Here is a 15,076-nt window from a genome sequence, read left to right on the forward strand (position 1 = left end):
TAGATTGTTCGGACAACTCAGTAAAGCACCAGACACACAGTAATATATATATATGACTCTATAGTAATAATAATACTGTTTTACCCCTGGCCAATGAACTCCAGTATCCCAAAGTGCTGTACTGATTAGCTATGATATTCCTTTTTCAGAAATGGGGAAAATGAGTTATAGATAGGAGGAGTAACTTTTCCAAGATCCAACAGTAGGCAAGTAGCAGGGATGATAATAAAATGCCTCTAGAAATAGGCAGTGGTGCATAGCATTCAAAAGCTAACATGCCTGCCAAATCCAGGTGACTGTCTTGAATAAAATTTTGCTGCTATTCAGGCCCTGGGATCAGGCAGCAAATATGCAGTACAATAATGTAACTGTAAATACAGCTTTTCTGTTGGAGTGTGAAAATATGGAATCAACTTTGATTCCATTCCAAAGGATCTTGTTTGCGCAGACCAGTATTTACAGGATTATAACTCTTACCAACTTTAATGTTATTGTGCCCTAGTAAAACGGAGTTATGCAGCAACAATCAAAACTGGAACTTGCAAGCTAGCAGAGAGTGCAGGGCTGGTTTTGTTTTTTACATAGTTGTTCTAATAGTTTGTCATAGAGTCAGATGAAGTAAAACGTAATTAAATTTAACATCCTTGCTCTTTTAGATCAGAAGGACACATGCTAACTAACAAGCTAACAATTATGAGAGGTATCCTAAGTAGCTTTACAAAAAAAAAAGTTTTAATTATTTATTTTTTTTTTAAATAACTTCAGCATATTTGGAGAGAAACTGTGGGTTGTATGAGCATATAGAGGAACATGCCTTTTAATTTCAAACAACTGGCTGCTCCAAGTAGACCAGAAGCATGTTAATGGTGTGGTAATTTCAGTATTTTCAATTTCAGAGCAGTCTGAAAAGCAGTGAAACTGGACCTTAAACCTCTCTTTATCCATTTCCTCTTGCTATGCAGTACATGACACACTCAGAGACATACCAGTGTATGTGGCAAGTAGCACTGCACCCACAATGTCCAATCAATTCTGGCAGCATAAGGGAAGATTTTTGAGCTGTACCTTCATTTGCTTAGTTACAGCCAGTTGTTTGACCTCTGAACCCTGAGCTGTGATTTCTATCAGTTTCCAGATCTTTTTAGATTAGGAAAAAAATAACTTGTCTCTGAAATGTCCTGGTCTGATTTTAATGCTGTACTGAGGAAGGAATGCTCTTCTGCTTCTATTGAGCATATTTAATGGGTACTTTATTCTAAATTTTAAAATATGTTAGTGCAGAGTTGTTCATAGTGTACCTTATATAGGTACACCATGAATTCGTGTTAGACTCAGTTTATTTTATTTTTTGATGGCTCATCCTTGGTCCATTAAAGCTGTTCTCAAAGGCAGAAATGACATGACGTCTGCTAAAAATAACAGCACATTGCACAGCCTTGATATCAACATGCAAGATGGAACCTGAGTCTCCAAAGGGAAAGGAATATTTCCCTAGTTTCATGGACATATGCTTGAGTCAGCAGCTAATGTATCAAAAGATTCCCTAATGTCTAACTTAAAATGTTGCTGTTACTGATTAGGTCAGAGTTTTGACCTGGTGACAAGAAAGCAAGTTTTCAAGTCTCAAACAAACTGACATTTACCCTTGGGAAGGAGGAAAAATGACCCATGAAGTTTCCATCTGCTGATAGAATAAACATCTGTAGTACTTATGACTGGCATGAGTTCAGTAGCAGTGAAGCTTGCAGTGAGTGATCTCTGGCCTCCTCAGTTACTATTGTCATTGAATAGTAATGGCTTCAAATGGAAATTACCTTAGAGACTCCTCAGAAGACTGGATTCTGTCTATCGAAGATACCATAAAAAACAGGACTCCAAGCCTGTGTGAAGTTTGAAGACTTATGTCAAGGGTGAACACGAAAAATGAATTAGTCACAGAAATATACCCTGAATACCCACAGGTTACCAAGCCATGAGGGCTGTTTGGCAGATAAATATGTTTAATGGCTCTGTGTTTATGTGGTCACAGGTACTTCTTCCTGGAAATCACAGATTCTGTATGCATCCATGTTTGTGAATATATTTTTCTATCTATTATAATGATTCTTGTCATATATTAAAGAATTATACAAATAAATTTCAATCAAATAGCTTAGCTCTTTAGTGACCAAGGATAAGTTTTATTGTACTGTAAATAATGGATGCTGTTTCCCTGTACTGAAACCAGAGATTTTTCCAGGACAGCTTGGAAGATAAACCATTTAACACTCCAAAAAAAGAAGGCACAAAGAGGAGGAAAGCTCTTGTGATTTAAAAGGAAAATAGTTTTGGTTAATACGTTGTGTACCTCAGAAACTGCTAAAGAGTTTTGTTTAGCAAAACTGCTTTTTGTATTAATAAAAGAAACTATAGGCCTGATTCTTGAGCCCCACTGATACTATGTCTAGAAAAAATCAGGGGACTTGGACTCAACAGTGACAGTTACTTTATGAAAATGTTGAATTGTGTTAAATTCTTTTCTGGTCTAAATGCAAAAAAACCCAAAGAAGTCAATGGCAATAAACTCAGACAGACAACTCCAGACTATTGTGTTCATGCTTTAATTTCTACTGTTGCTGCTGTATATACAGCTTCAACGTACACTTCTAGTAGTGCAACCTGCTAGGAACACCAATGAGACAATATTTAAATTAGTCTGATATTCTGATTTATAAAACAAATGCAAAAATTCGTGGTACCAGTTCCTAGTCTTAAAAGATGTCATTAAGTTAGTTACTAATGTCTATCAGATGATATGTAATTGTTTTAAGTTACTTTATCTGAGCACTGAAATAATTTTAAAAAAAAACAAAAAACCAAAAAAACCCCAACATACCTGAAGATGGGAAATTAAAATTGGAAATCAGGAACTTGAAAGAATTATAAATCAGAAAAAATTGAGAACTACTCATCTTTCCAGCAAAAAATTTTGCTTCCAGCTGTTCAAGTGTAAAGATTAATAAAAATATCAAGTATGTGATTATGTACCAGGTATGCTTTTATTTTATAATTATTGTAAATAAAAAAGAGGGAGACAATCAAAATAATCCCATTTCAATATTAATTTTCCTTCCTGATTTTAAATGAATATTCCTGATTTCATATGTTAATCTGTTTAGAATCTATAAGTTATTAGTCTACCGGGATTATAAAACCAAAAGTTCACAGTCTAAAAGGTAATAGCACCAAACATGCTTAGCAATATAATATCTTTAAAAGAGTTTTATCTAGAATTCCATCTATTCATTTGGAAGTAGGTCTTTATTTTCCCTTGGTGAGATTCAATTCGAGAAGACTAGTAAATTAATTGTGAAATAATTTTTTAAGAAATCTGACATCTCTGAGCAATATCCAAAATGTTTCTAAAGCTTCTGTGTAACACAAGGTTATTAAGCTCCAAATTCTCCAATTTCTAAACCCAATTTATGGCTATAAATTGTTCTTGCAATCAGTGAAGGCGCAAACCAGTTCATACTCTATCGGGATCCCATGATGCACCCTGACCCAAAAACATGGTAGATTCCTGTACCTTTCGCAGTGGTATAACAAATTATATAGTGAATAATTAATTTGTAGTTGAGGATCTACAGAATTTTATCTGTATCAAACCATTTTATTTTTTGTTTTTTCTGATGACATTGGATAGGTCTAAAAACCTTCAAATTCTTCTTCTGTGTAAATCAAACTATCTTAATAGCTCGTTTGGGAAATGAGGAACACAGGCTTTCACATAGCTGCTGTTTCACCATCAGAAGTGAATGGTTGTTTTAAACACTGCTGCTATTTTCTTGGTGATAATTTTTTTATCATCATTACACCATACTAGAACCCAAGGGAAAAAAAGCATACTCATCATCTTCCATAGAAATCTCATTTACATAATCAACTCAATGATCTAAACAAGTTGAATGCACATTTGAATCAATTAGATAGACAATCCCAGCTGTTTCAAGTCAAACCATTCTACACAGTTGTAAATAGAAATGATAACATAGATTCCCTTCTGTGCCTAGATCTCTTGTGTTTTATTTTTGCAGGCTCTGCATCACACAGTGAGTACTATATGAACAATTTGATATGTTTACTTAGTAAATGCATAGCTGTTCGATATAATATTGCATATACTGATATAAAACCTTTGCAGTATAGCATCCTCTGTCAAAGCTTGTTAAAATAGTTCATTCTACTGAACTTTTGATTATACCTTTACTAGTAGAAAATACCATGGTTCAGGTAACAGAATAGTTTTGATTAGTGAACATGTAGCTGACTGCAAAATCTGGGCCACAAAACACTCTTCCCATCAATTCACAGCTATTTCTTTGTATCTTTTCTGGGTAAATTGTAACCTCTTTATGTACAGGTCTTTGTTGTTATTGCTGGTTTACTATTTGAGTACCAGGGGTCTTGTTATACCAAGCTCATAAAATAAGCATTATTAATGATAATGCCACAATTTTTGCCAAGTACATTTTTCACAATAGTTAAAATTGGTTTGATCTGCTTTTTTAAAGAAAATTGGGATTAACTTAGAGTTATTCTGATTTTTTTTGGTGGGTGAAGGAATGTTTGAGGCTCATTTAATTTGGTACAGTTGGATTTGACTTTTTGAACTGGAGAGGAAAGTCCTTTAGTCATTTAGTTAGAAAATTTAAAAAAAATATATATCTGTATTAATCACACCTCTTTTTAGAAAAGTTCTGAGGCATGTTTGTTTTGGCAGAGAAATAACTTGGCAACTAAGAGTTCAAAAGGAAGAACATAAGGAAACCTTTGCTATGGTTTAGATGCTTTACGAAGTGTGAAGGAATTGAACAGAAAATAAAGTTATGCCCATAGAAATAGCATGGAGATTGGTACCGAGTGCACACAAGGAAGATTCATTAGGTTCAGCATTTCTTCTGTTCAGAACAGAGGCAAGACACAAATGTATGCTCAGCTAGAAAGTATGATATTAAAATTCATGAGGCATAACTTTACAATGCACCTTGAATATGGGTTACGATGTTGCTGCACTTCACAAGCAGATCCCAAGTCTGCACTCTTGACTTGGGAAGTCACAGATAAATGATTCACAACAAAGTATTTCCTGCACTCCTATGCCTGGTTATCCAGTCAGCATCCAGTAAACTTTAAGGCCACTCCTTCCTCAAGGAATATTGAATGTTCAGTCTGTGGCCTACTTACTCCAACTTTATTAAAACAGCTGCATGTATCTTTCTCTCCTGCTTTGTTCTGTGACTCAGTGAAGGCAGCAGTCATTTGGTCATTCGATTCAGGATTAAGTGGGGTAGATAAATATTAAATTGCTTATAACTGTCACTCTCCAATGGGCTATAAAATACATGTATTTGTTCAAGTATGAAATATATGTTTTTCTGCAAATTTATGAAATGAATAAATTCTGCTAGTTTTGAGTTAGAACTTTACAAAATGTCTACATCTAGTTTGTACTTACATGATACAGCATTATTTAGTCCCTGGCAATTGCTAAACCCATGAAATTAAAACTAAAGAAGAGAGGCATGTAATTTTCTAGTGTGGATTGTACTTCCCTTTAAAAACAAGATGATTCTTTTTTCTTAAAATGCCATTTCTTCTTTAAAATTGTGAATTCTGTACTATCCTTATTACCATCTGTGTCTTGGCTCATTGAGGTATTAAAGTGTGGTGATGGGTGAATGCATGTGACCATCTTGTATTAATGGATTTGCCTTCTAAATGCCTCTGGTGATAGAGAAAGGCTTTCCAGCTACCATTCTCTGAGTACTTAGCAAATAAGAGCCAACAAAGGAAGGTTTTTGAATCATCAACTAACTCATTTAAAATCTTTATTACTTAGAGTTTGTGTAAGAAGAACTTGCTTTCTATACTTTAGGATATATTTGCCATGCTAATTTTTTATTTCTAAAATGTCAATTTGGTATGAAAATTAATGAGAAACAAAATATGGATGGAACTTCTAATAAGAACACCCTAGAGATTAAAATTTCACTTTAACTCCAGACTGACTAGATTGTGTAAAGGAACCAATAGGAAAATAATTTTAACTGAGTTCTAGTGTCATTGTTTGTTCAACTTGAGGAAAGTTGGGTGTTACTTATATCAAAGCAAGTAATATTTACACATGACGCAATGTGCATATGTATTATAACTTTTAGTTGACTTCTAGCCCATCATATTTTCAGGTGTGTTTAAACATTTATATTTAAGGATTATTAAAAACATACAGCTTGTTGAAAACGTGACATCAAATAAAAGTTCAAATAGTAATGCAGTGAGCAAACTTGCAATCTTCTATAATCCCATTGCTTTTTATTTTTTGGTAGAATTCAAAGCTGAAATGTGAGGAATCAAGTGCAATTTATAGAATCTATTTTATGATTGTGTCTTGCTCTTGACTCTTAGAATTTTAATAGACAGTAATAAAACCTTTGTCCTTACAAGAGTTTTGTAAACAAATGTTATGGCAGAAATACTTGCAATTTGATTAATCTGCAAGCATAGCCCTAGTTTCAGCTTCTTGGTTGGCTTTGAAGACCACTGGGAGTGTAGTTGTTGTGAGCAGGTCTATACAGTGTGTTGTCCTCCAACCGCAGCCCCCTCTGGTAAATTTTAAATACCATGTCCACTAGGGGGGTAAATTAATGTCCAGACTCCCTCCACATCTTGACTGAGATGCATTCATTAATTTAACAGCACACTTTCCCAGTCATATAGTTATATATTTTGCTAACTGAGTTGCACAGTTTAATAATTGACATATTATTTATGATTCTTCTTTGTACGTACTGTTAGTGAAGATGAATACATGCCTGATTTAGTTTAATTTGTCACAGATCCGGGCACCTGTTTCTCTAGCTGAGCTCCTCCATATCTCAGCTGTGGATGTTTTGAAATACTTTGACAACTGAGCTACATCTTCACTAGCTGAACAACATACTTCAGCTGCAAAGTTATTTACAAACTTTACTGATCAAACTGCATATTCTTGGGCTGAATTTGCTACAGACAGCACTTTGCAGATGGAACTGAATTCTTTACTAATCATGAGAGATGAATTAATTTATTTGATTAGCAGTAATTTGCATTATTTGCTGATTATGTTCTTCAATTCCCACCCTAAAGAGCTGTGTTGTGTTGCTAGTGCTGGTTAATCACTTACTACACTCTACTTCAGAGGGAGGCATTTTGGTTGTAGATAAAGAATCTTTCTGTCTTCAAATACTTCCTAAAAAACACCCCTTCTGTGTCACACAGAGGGAAGAGAATATGTTTTTAAAAAAAAAGAATAGTGCATGTGAAAGCACATTTTCCTGTGAAGGCAGTCTTTTTTAGTTCCATGTGCTAGCATTTGCTTCATTTTCTCATTATTTATTATTGTTATGCAGGAATTATTACTATGGCCATTACCATGGCAATGCCATTCTTTTTATAACAGTGCCAAGAAGGATTTTACGGATGTATGGGTGCACCCACTGAGGCTAGGTTCCCCACTGGATGAGGTTGCAGTCTAAACTCACCCTAAGCTGCGATCAGATGCACATGGCAGAGACACGGGAAAGTCTAGTGGTTTCCTCACCAGTGATGAGATAGGAGGGTACCCAGTGTACTCCGTGCAACTCACTGGACCAAGCTGCTTCTTTTTATCTTCTTCAGTGTGTATTAAAGTATATTGTGGTGTATTTACTCTGGAAATAAAGCAGAAGTCATTCAGGAGACAGTGTACAGTCTTGTCTTCATAAAAATCTGTCTGCTGTCAATCTCTCTGCTACATACATTTTAGAAATATTTTTTACAAAACATCTTTAAAAGACTATCTCTGGTTTAGGCAATTAAGTCTTCCCCCCACCTTACACAAAGAAAGTATTCTTTACTTATCTATGTAGTACTCAGAGTAAGAATTTTTTCTGAGTATTGAGTGTTCTCAACAACTTAGGTGCTGCCCACCCATCGTTCATAGAACTTGAAACTCATCAGGAAAGTTTGCATGCAGTTTGTTGGCTGAGAGGCCTGACAGAAGTGTATTTACCAGCTAGAGCTGTGCCCTATTATTTCATTAACAAGAGGAAAAATTAGCTCACTGATAAATAATCTGAAGAGTTAAAGCAGTTCTGGCCCCTAAAGTGCGTCCAGGTAGAGAAATGAATTTTGCATATTTGGCTTCTTTGGAATATAGTATAAGAGAACTGAGATTAAAGACTGTGAATTAGGAAAATGTGCCTTTTGCTTAATAAAGAAAATAAAATACAAATGGATTCTGAATTACAAGGGATACAGCTTACTCAAATATAAAGATTCAGTGATTAATTTTTTTCAGTTGGCTAAAATATATTGGAAAGTAAAAATAAGATAGAAATAGTCTCATTTTTTACATTTCCATTTGGGACATCTTATCTCTTAGTTTAGTTTCGGTTCCAAATTTGGGTTTTTATGCAGCACTAATCAGAAACTTCTGGAAAACTAGGGTTTCATTTCTCAAAAAACAAAGGTTTAAAAAACATGGTTTGTATCAGAAATAAAATTAGTTTTCTAAAATATTCACCAAAAATATGTATGAAAAATGCAATGCAAATTCAAAGTCCTAACTGTATGTCTAAAGTTACAATTGTTTTCTATGTGTATCACTTCAGATTTTTGTACATTAAATTTTATGTGCCCTTTTATAGCTTTATCTTTCAGTGTCATGAGATCCTTCTGAAACTCCTTGTAGTTGCTTTACTAGTCTGTGGTTCTCCAAATCCCCTAAGAACTGTCTTGAAATCTTGATATCACATTAGCCACCTCTATTTTTCTGGCACTAAGGTAGTTATAAGCAAAAGGTTACACATTATAATGTTACAGTAATTTCATACCTGACCGCCTTTAGAACATCTTACTGAGTATCACTTGGTCTTGGGGATTTGTTGCTTATTCATTTTACCAATTTGTTTGTAATTCTATTCTATTCTACTGACACTTAGATTTGAGATGGTCTGTCTGACATGTCCATCATAAAGGAATTTTGTGGTATAACTTAACTAAATTCATTTTCAACTAATGTAGGAGCAAGAATTCATTCTCTTGACTTCTTTAAGGACTTCTTTCTTACTGGAAATGTGTATTGGCCCTACAGAATCTTGGGCAGCATCCCTGCTTCTGGTATGTTTGAAAGAAGCTAGTTTTATATTTTAAGCTGTTAGCAGGTTCATCAGTGTTTTTAGTCTTCCTGTTATTTTTTACATCTATCTGGCCTATATTCATGTAAAAAAAAAAAACAAAAAAAACAAACAAAAAAAAAAAAAAAAAAACCAGACCTAAACATCACCTTTCAAATAATGTCATTTACTTCACTTTTTAATTTATATCAACTTAGTTTTTCTTTCTAAAACCTTTTAGTAACTAACGTGCATTTTCTCCAAGTCTATATTGTAACCACTGTCAACAGTCTTTGTATATGTAAAACTACTTCACCTTTTTGAATGCACCCTTTAATTAAGTTTCCATAATAAAAGGAATTATTTCTTCTGTAATAAACACCCATTTTTATGTAGTGCCCCTTTGGAAATTGAAAAATGATTGATCAGATCTCTTGGATATTTTTGGTGTGATCCAACAAGGATATTGAATGTAAATACGTTATATTTTTTGTAAGAGAGGTTCTATTTTTTGTGCATTACTTCTTTATGGCATTCCTCCTCCATTTTCTTCTTCAGTTTTGTTCCCTTCACTCTGTCCTTCATTTTGCAGCTATAAGAGGCATATGGGACTGGCTTGGGCTTTCCACCCTTCCATACCCCTTGGCTTCCCCACCCTGTTTCTAGTTTCTGAATGACTTGACAGTACAGATTCTACCTTCACATGTAGAACATGTGGGATCCCAAGACTCAGAAATACGGGAATGGGCTTTTAGTTCTGTGCATTTCAGTGATTTTTAAGTAAAGCTACTTTTTTCAGATGGTGGGTGTCTTCATTTTAGCTCCAATAGGTTTTGTATCATATTCTGAGTCTTTCATATTCCCTCAATTAAATTATAGTGATAATCCTGTTCTTCCCTCATTCTGGATGTTATTTTGCAAGAGAATTATTTATGTCTCTCATAAAAAGATGGTATTTTCTGTGTATGGTGTCAAACCAGTGAATTCTAGGGAGAAGTTTTGCGTCTTAAGCAAAGCTCCTGTAGATGGTTACTTCTTCTGGTAACATAATTGGTCTGCTGGCATTACACCCACATTACTTCAAGGGAGGAAAATAAAATTATAAAGTGCTGCATAAAGCCTGAAATGTCCACCTTTAAGTTTAATCTTCCCCTTAATGCTGTAGAGTCTATAAAATATGCATTAATTCAAGATTTTAGTAGCTTTTATCAATCCATCTTTCCTTTGTAAAGGAGACAACATCTAATATGTATGGTTCCCTCTCTCTCTTCATGCTTTCAGCCTCATGATAAATCTTCTTATTTTACCTTGTTTTAAAGTTACTTAAGCATTGTTTGGTTGTCTGGAGCATGCAAAGCAATAAACAACTCCTGCTCTGCTGATATCTTCAGAACCAGGCAGTTATACACAAGGTATATAGTATAGGTGTACCCAAGTTCAGCTGACTGAATATTAATGACTTTCCACATAAGCAAAGAGAAAATGGTTCATAAAACTTTAACATATTGGCGAAAGAGTCATTGCTGTGTGATGTACACCAATTAATATGTTTCTATTGACTATGTACTTTTCCTTTAAATACATACTTTCAGTAATATCGCTCAACTTACTGCTTTCTGAATGAACCTTCCATATTATATAGGAAAACCATTTAATAAAAGAAATTACATGGGTAGGATAAAGCTATCACTGATTTCAAGTATTCTATCACAAAATAATATTAAAAAATAATAATGAGATGTTGCTTGAACACCTGAAAGTATCATAATTGCAGTCATGCTTAATAATTGACATAAAATACAGAAAAGCCAGAGTATGACTGGGACCAAAGAGAGAAAATATAATTTCTCTTCTTTGAACTACATGGATCTTTGTAGGGATCAGCAGCTAAGAGCTACCATCTACCTAGGGGAAAGAAAAACAAACAAAAAAAAAAGATGCAGGGAAGGCTCATAGTAGTTTCTGTGGATCTCATGGATTTTTTTTTTTCTGGAGCAATGTAGTTTCAGCCATACCCTCTGTTCTGGTCTTTCATGATAACATCTTAACAGAATAATTGTAAGACTTTGCTTTCCCTCATATCTCTGAATACACTTCAAGTATACCAAATGCTTTTATTCTTGCTATAGTTTCAATCACTAAAATATTATTGAAAAATATCTATGTCCTGAGAATAACTGGTTAATATTTTTAACTGAACATTTAACATGACAGTGAAACTTACTGCCATCTGCCAAATATTTGTTTAGATTCCACAAAAGACAGAATATACTTTTTAAAAATATTCAAGGTCATAAGAATGATTAAGTCTCCAAAAGTACTGTAAAAGAAAACCTTCATGCTTCAAGATTTAAGCCAAACCCTAAATACTGGCATTAATATCAGGTGCTTAGGATTTATTTCACAAAACTACAGAACTGGATGTTTGTTTCTCTTCCATTTCCACCTTACCTTAGTCCCATTGGAAGCTTCAAGTTACTTCTGTAAGTGAGACCACAAAACAAGTAGCACTTATTCTGCCGCTTAGTAGACTGACATAAATCATCATATTTTGCTTCATACTAAAAAACTGTACTGTGAGTGGAGCAGCTGAAAAAACAGCTTATAGGATGGTGACCTGCAGCACTGGACCACAGTATGCTAGCCAGTATGTGTATTAGAGCTCTTCTTGATGGCTGTACTATAACATACATGGGTTTTGATAGGATTTTTTTATCTTTTGATCTTGATTCAGTAAAATCCACTTGAATCCACCAATGTTGATTCTTTTTGTTTTCTAGGAGAGAAGGGGTAGGCAACCTGCTGAAAAAAATGAGGGGAGAGTGACAGAAAAATGGGAATCTGTGATTGCAGGCATCTGTAGATGAAAGCAGGGTTTGTGACAATAATCGAGAGATTGAAAACTGAAGAAGTTTCAGAACAGAGCAGATCGTCCAAAATAAGTCCACTCCTGTGCATGTGGCCCACTATTCCCACAACCTGTGCATCAGTGAAACTGCTCATTGCTACTGTTGTCAGAGACGGTATATTGAATGAAAGGCAGTCTCTGCATAGCCATCCGGAGCTACAGCTTGACGTGTTAGGATGAACCAACAATTATATTTATTTTCCACTATGTATGTAATGTATGCATCATTAGCTGAGCTATTTTTGCAGTGAGGGCTAAGTAACAGGAAGCACTGAAGGGTTTTCTGAGGGAAGACAGTCTCACTCATGAATCTGAGTTCTAAAGTGGAAGACTTTGAGGCTGTGTGGAACTGGTGATGGGCTGAAAGCCTCTGTGATGGGAAGACCAAGATCTGGAATATAGTAGTAGTTTGTCAATCTCGGCTAATGGGTTACAGGGTGTGTCACAAGTCTTGGGAATAAAAGAGAAATGCTAGTTTTGTGACAGCAGTCAGAAATGAACAACCAAATAATGACTCTATGAATGGACCCTTAGCATCTTTCTTGAAGATCTCCTGTCTTTCTGGGGCTGATTTAACCAATTTATATATGTTTACTTGTGTGCCTTTAACTCTGAGTGAATGAAGAACTGGCTTAGTGCATCGATATGATGACTGGCTTGTCAATGAGCTGAAAAGACTATTTTGTTAACAAGTTCAGTAAGGTGATGCCCTTGCTGTGAAACAGCATTTCTGTTCATATAACTTTTGTAGTAGGACCCTGAGTCACTTGTCCACAACTGTTTAGCACAGCTATGGATAAGAGCACATATAAAGGGCCCTTCATTTACAAACTATTGCAGAGAATTAAGAGTAGAGGTACTATTGAGGGAGAAAGTCTGTGCTGAAGCAGGGGGTAGCAGGTTCTTTGCTGCTCTGCGTATCATTCAGTGAGTTACCAGTAATGCTATTCTGATTCACTGGCATCATATTTGCCTTTCTGCTCTTAGTACCAGGAAAAAATACTACCTGTGGTGTCCAGAATCACCTGTGGAAGAACGGTGAAATAGAGCATTTAAAAAGATGGTAGATGTGAAAATAAAAAAAGAGAGTTAAGCTGCTTTATTCCTAATATCTTTTGCAGTAGAAAAGATACAGAATGAGTAGAAATAACTTAAATTTTTAAAAATTTAACAAAATAAAATTCTGCAGATTGAGAAAAACGATGAGCTAAAAAGAAAGTGTTAAAGTAAAGTAGGTTCTAGACCCAACTTTGCTGCCTTGCAGACAGCAAAACCTTTCTAGTGGTCATTGAGATTTTTCTGTGTCTAGAAGTTACAGAAACACTAATATCCTGTTCAAAGACTACTTCAGGGAATTTCAGATTGATAGTTTTTGAAAACAGAGTTATATTAGTAAGCTTCTGATGAAAAACAGTGAAGTGTTATGCAGTTGCTGCATGTCTCTGGGGTTTTTTTCTCCATCCACCTCAGGATATTCCAATATGCTTTCCAAACATCCAACACCAGGAGCATCGCTAGTAAACGGGAATCCAGCAGAGGACACCCATAGTGCTTTTTCATAACTTTTGTTGTTGTTGATAGCACGGAGCATGTTGTTTCTGAAATTCTCATTAATGTCACACTGTAAATATGTTGGTTTATAAATACTGCTTTTCTAAATTTTCTGTGGGCAATAAATACTGTAGGGGTCTGGGCTGCATTAGATGGAAGCTAATGCAGAAAGCGTGCAGATAGGAATACAAAGCTGATGGGAAAAGAATGTAGCTTGAAACATACAAGACCAAAGGAAAAGTCAGTGAAAAAGAATGTGGATGGGAAAGTACAGGGCCGAAGACAAAGTTAGCAACAGATAGCAAAAGAATGAACACCTGTGGTCAGTAAAGAAGGAGTAACTGTGGTCAGCAGAAGTGTACCAGTTTGTGCAGATCAAAGATATAGATAAAAGAAGTTTGGGCAAGTTTTGGGCTTTATTTACACAAATATAATTAACCAATGCAAATGCTTGTAGAAGCGCCTGAACAATGCATGCAGCCTATTAGAGAACAGATAACCACATGTGTATGGAACTTAGATTACTATAAAATGTAACCATAATCTGAGAATAAAGGGATGATTTGATCATCATATTGGTGTTGTGTCGTTCCTGGTCCCGCATGAGAAGCTAGAGACCCTGGCAGAGGTGGAAAACAACACCAGCAAAATACAAAAGTCAATTCCCTGTAAACTAGCAGAATTAAGAATCTGTAATGTAATAGTGGTGTTTGTCTGCTTACGTACCTTTTTCCATACAATTTGTGATCAGGTCAGTGTTGGTCCTTCCTTTCCAGTCATTATTCCTTCATTCCGTTGGCAAAGCCAACAGAAGGATGCATAGTCAGTGGCATTTCCGCTGAGAAGTAAAGTTATCTCACTTCCAGTAACACTTTCAGTGATGGCAATGAAAGCCAAATATTGCTATCATAATGCTGGGAAAGATGTATTCATGGTGGGAATCAGTTAGTGATCTCCCGGCTGCATTGTAAGGTAATATCCTGTGCAAAGACTGTACAAGAGGACTGGGGCAGCTGTGATTGTTTTGCCTGATGCTTGTTGGCATGGAATAGAGTGCTGTTTGCCCTTGTCACCATTAGTTTGATCTATTCAGATTATTTTAGCAGTGTGCCCTACAAAAGTGTAGAAGTCAACTACCAGTTCAGCTTTTAAGGCTACTATTTTAAAAGGTTTTCAACTGGTGGTTTGCCGGTTGGTCATGTAAGTCAAATCCTTTAACTAAGGCACAGTTATTGACTAACTAGAGTGACTAAGGGATTTTGTGACATTTTTTCAAACAAATTAATTTCTATTGAAAACAATTCACAAAAATAGCTACTGTGGGGTTTTTCTTTTTTTGATATTTGTTAAGAACTAGACAGGAGATGGTAACAAATCAAGCAGTTGGGTTTAATAGATCAAGCTTTGCAGACAACAGGGAGTATGAACGGTTGTTGTCTAT

This window comes from Athene noctua, chromosome 7, assembly GCF_965140245.1.
Source record: "Athene noctua chromosome 7, bAthNoc1.hap1.1, whole genome shotgun sequence".
In the NCBI taxonomy this organism is placed as follows: domain Eukaryota; kingdom Metazoa; phylum Chordata; class Aves; order Strigiformes; family Strigidae; genus Athene; species Athene noctua.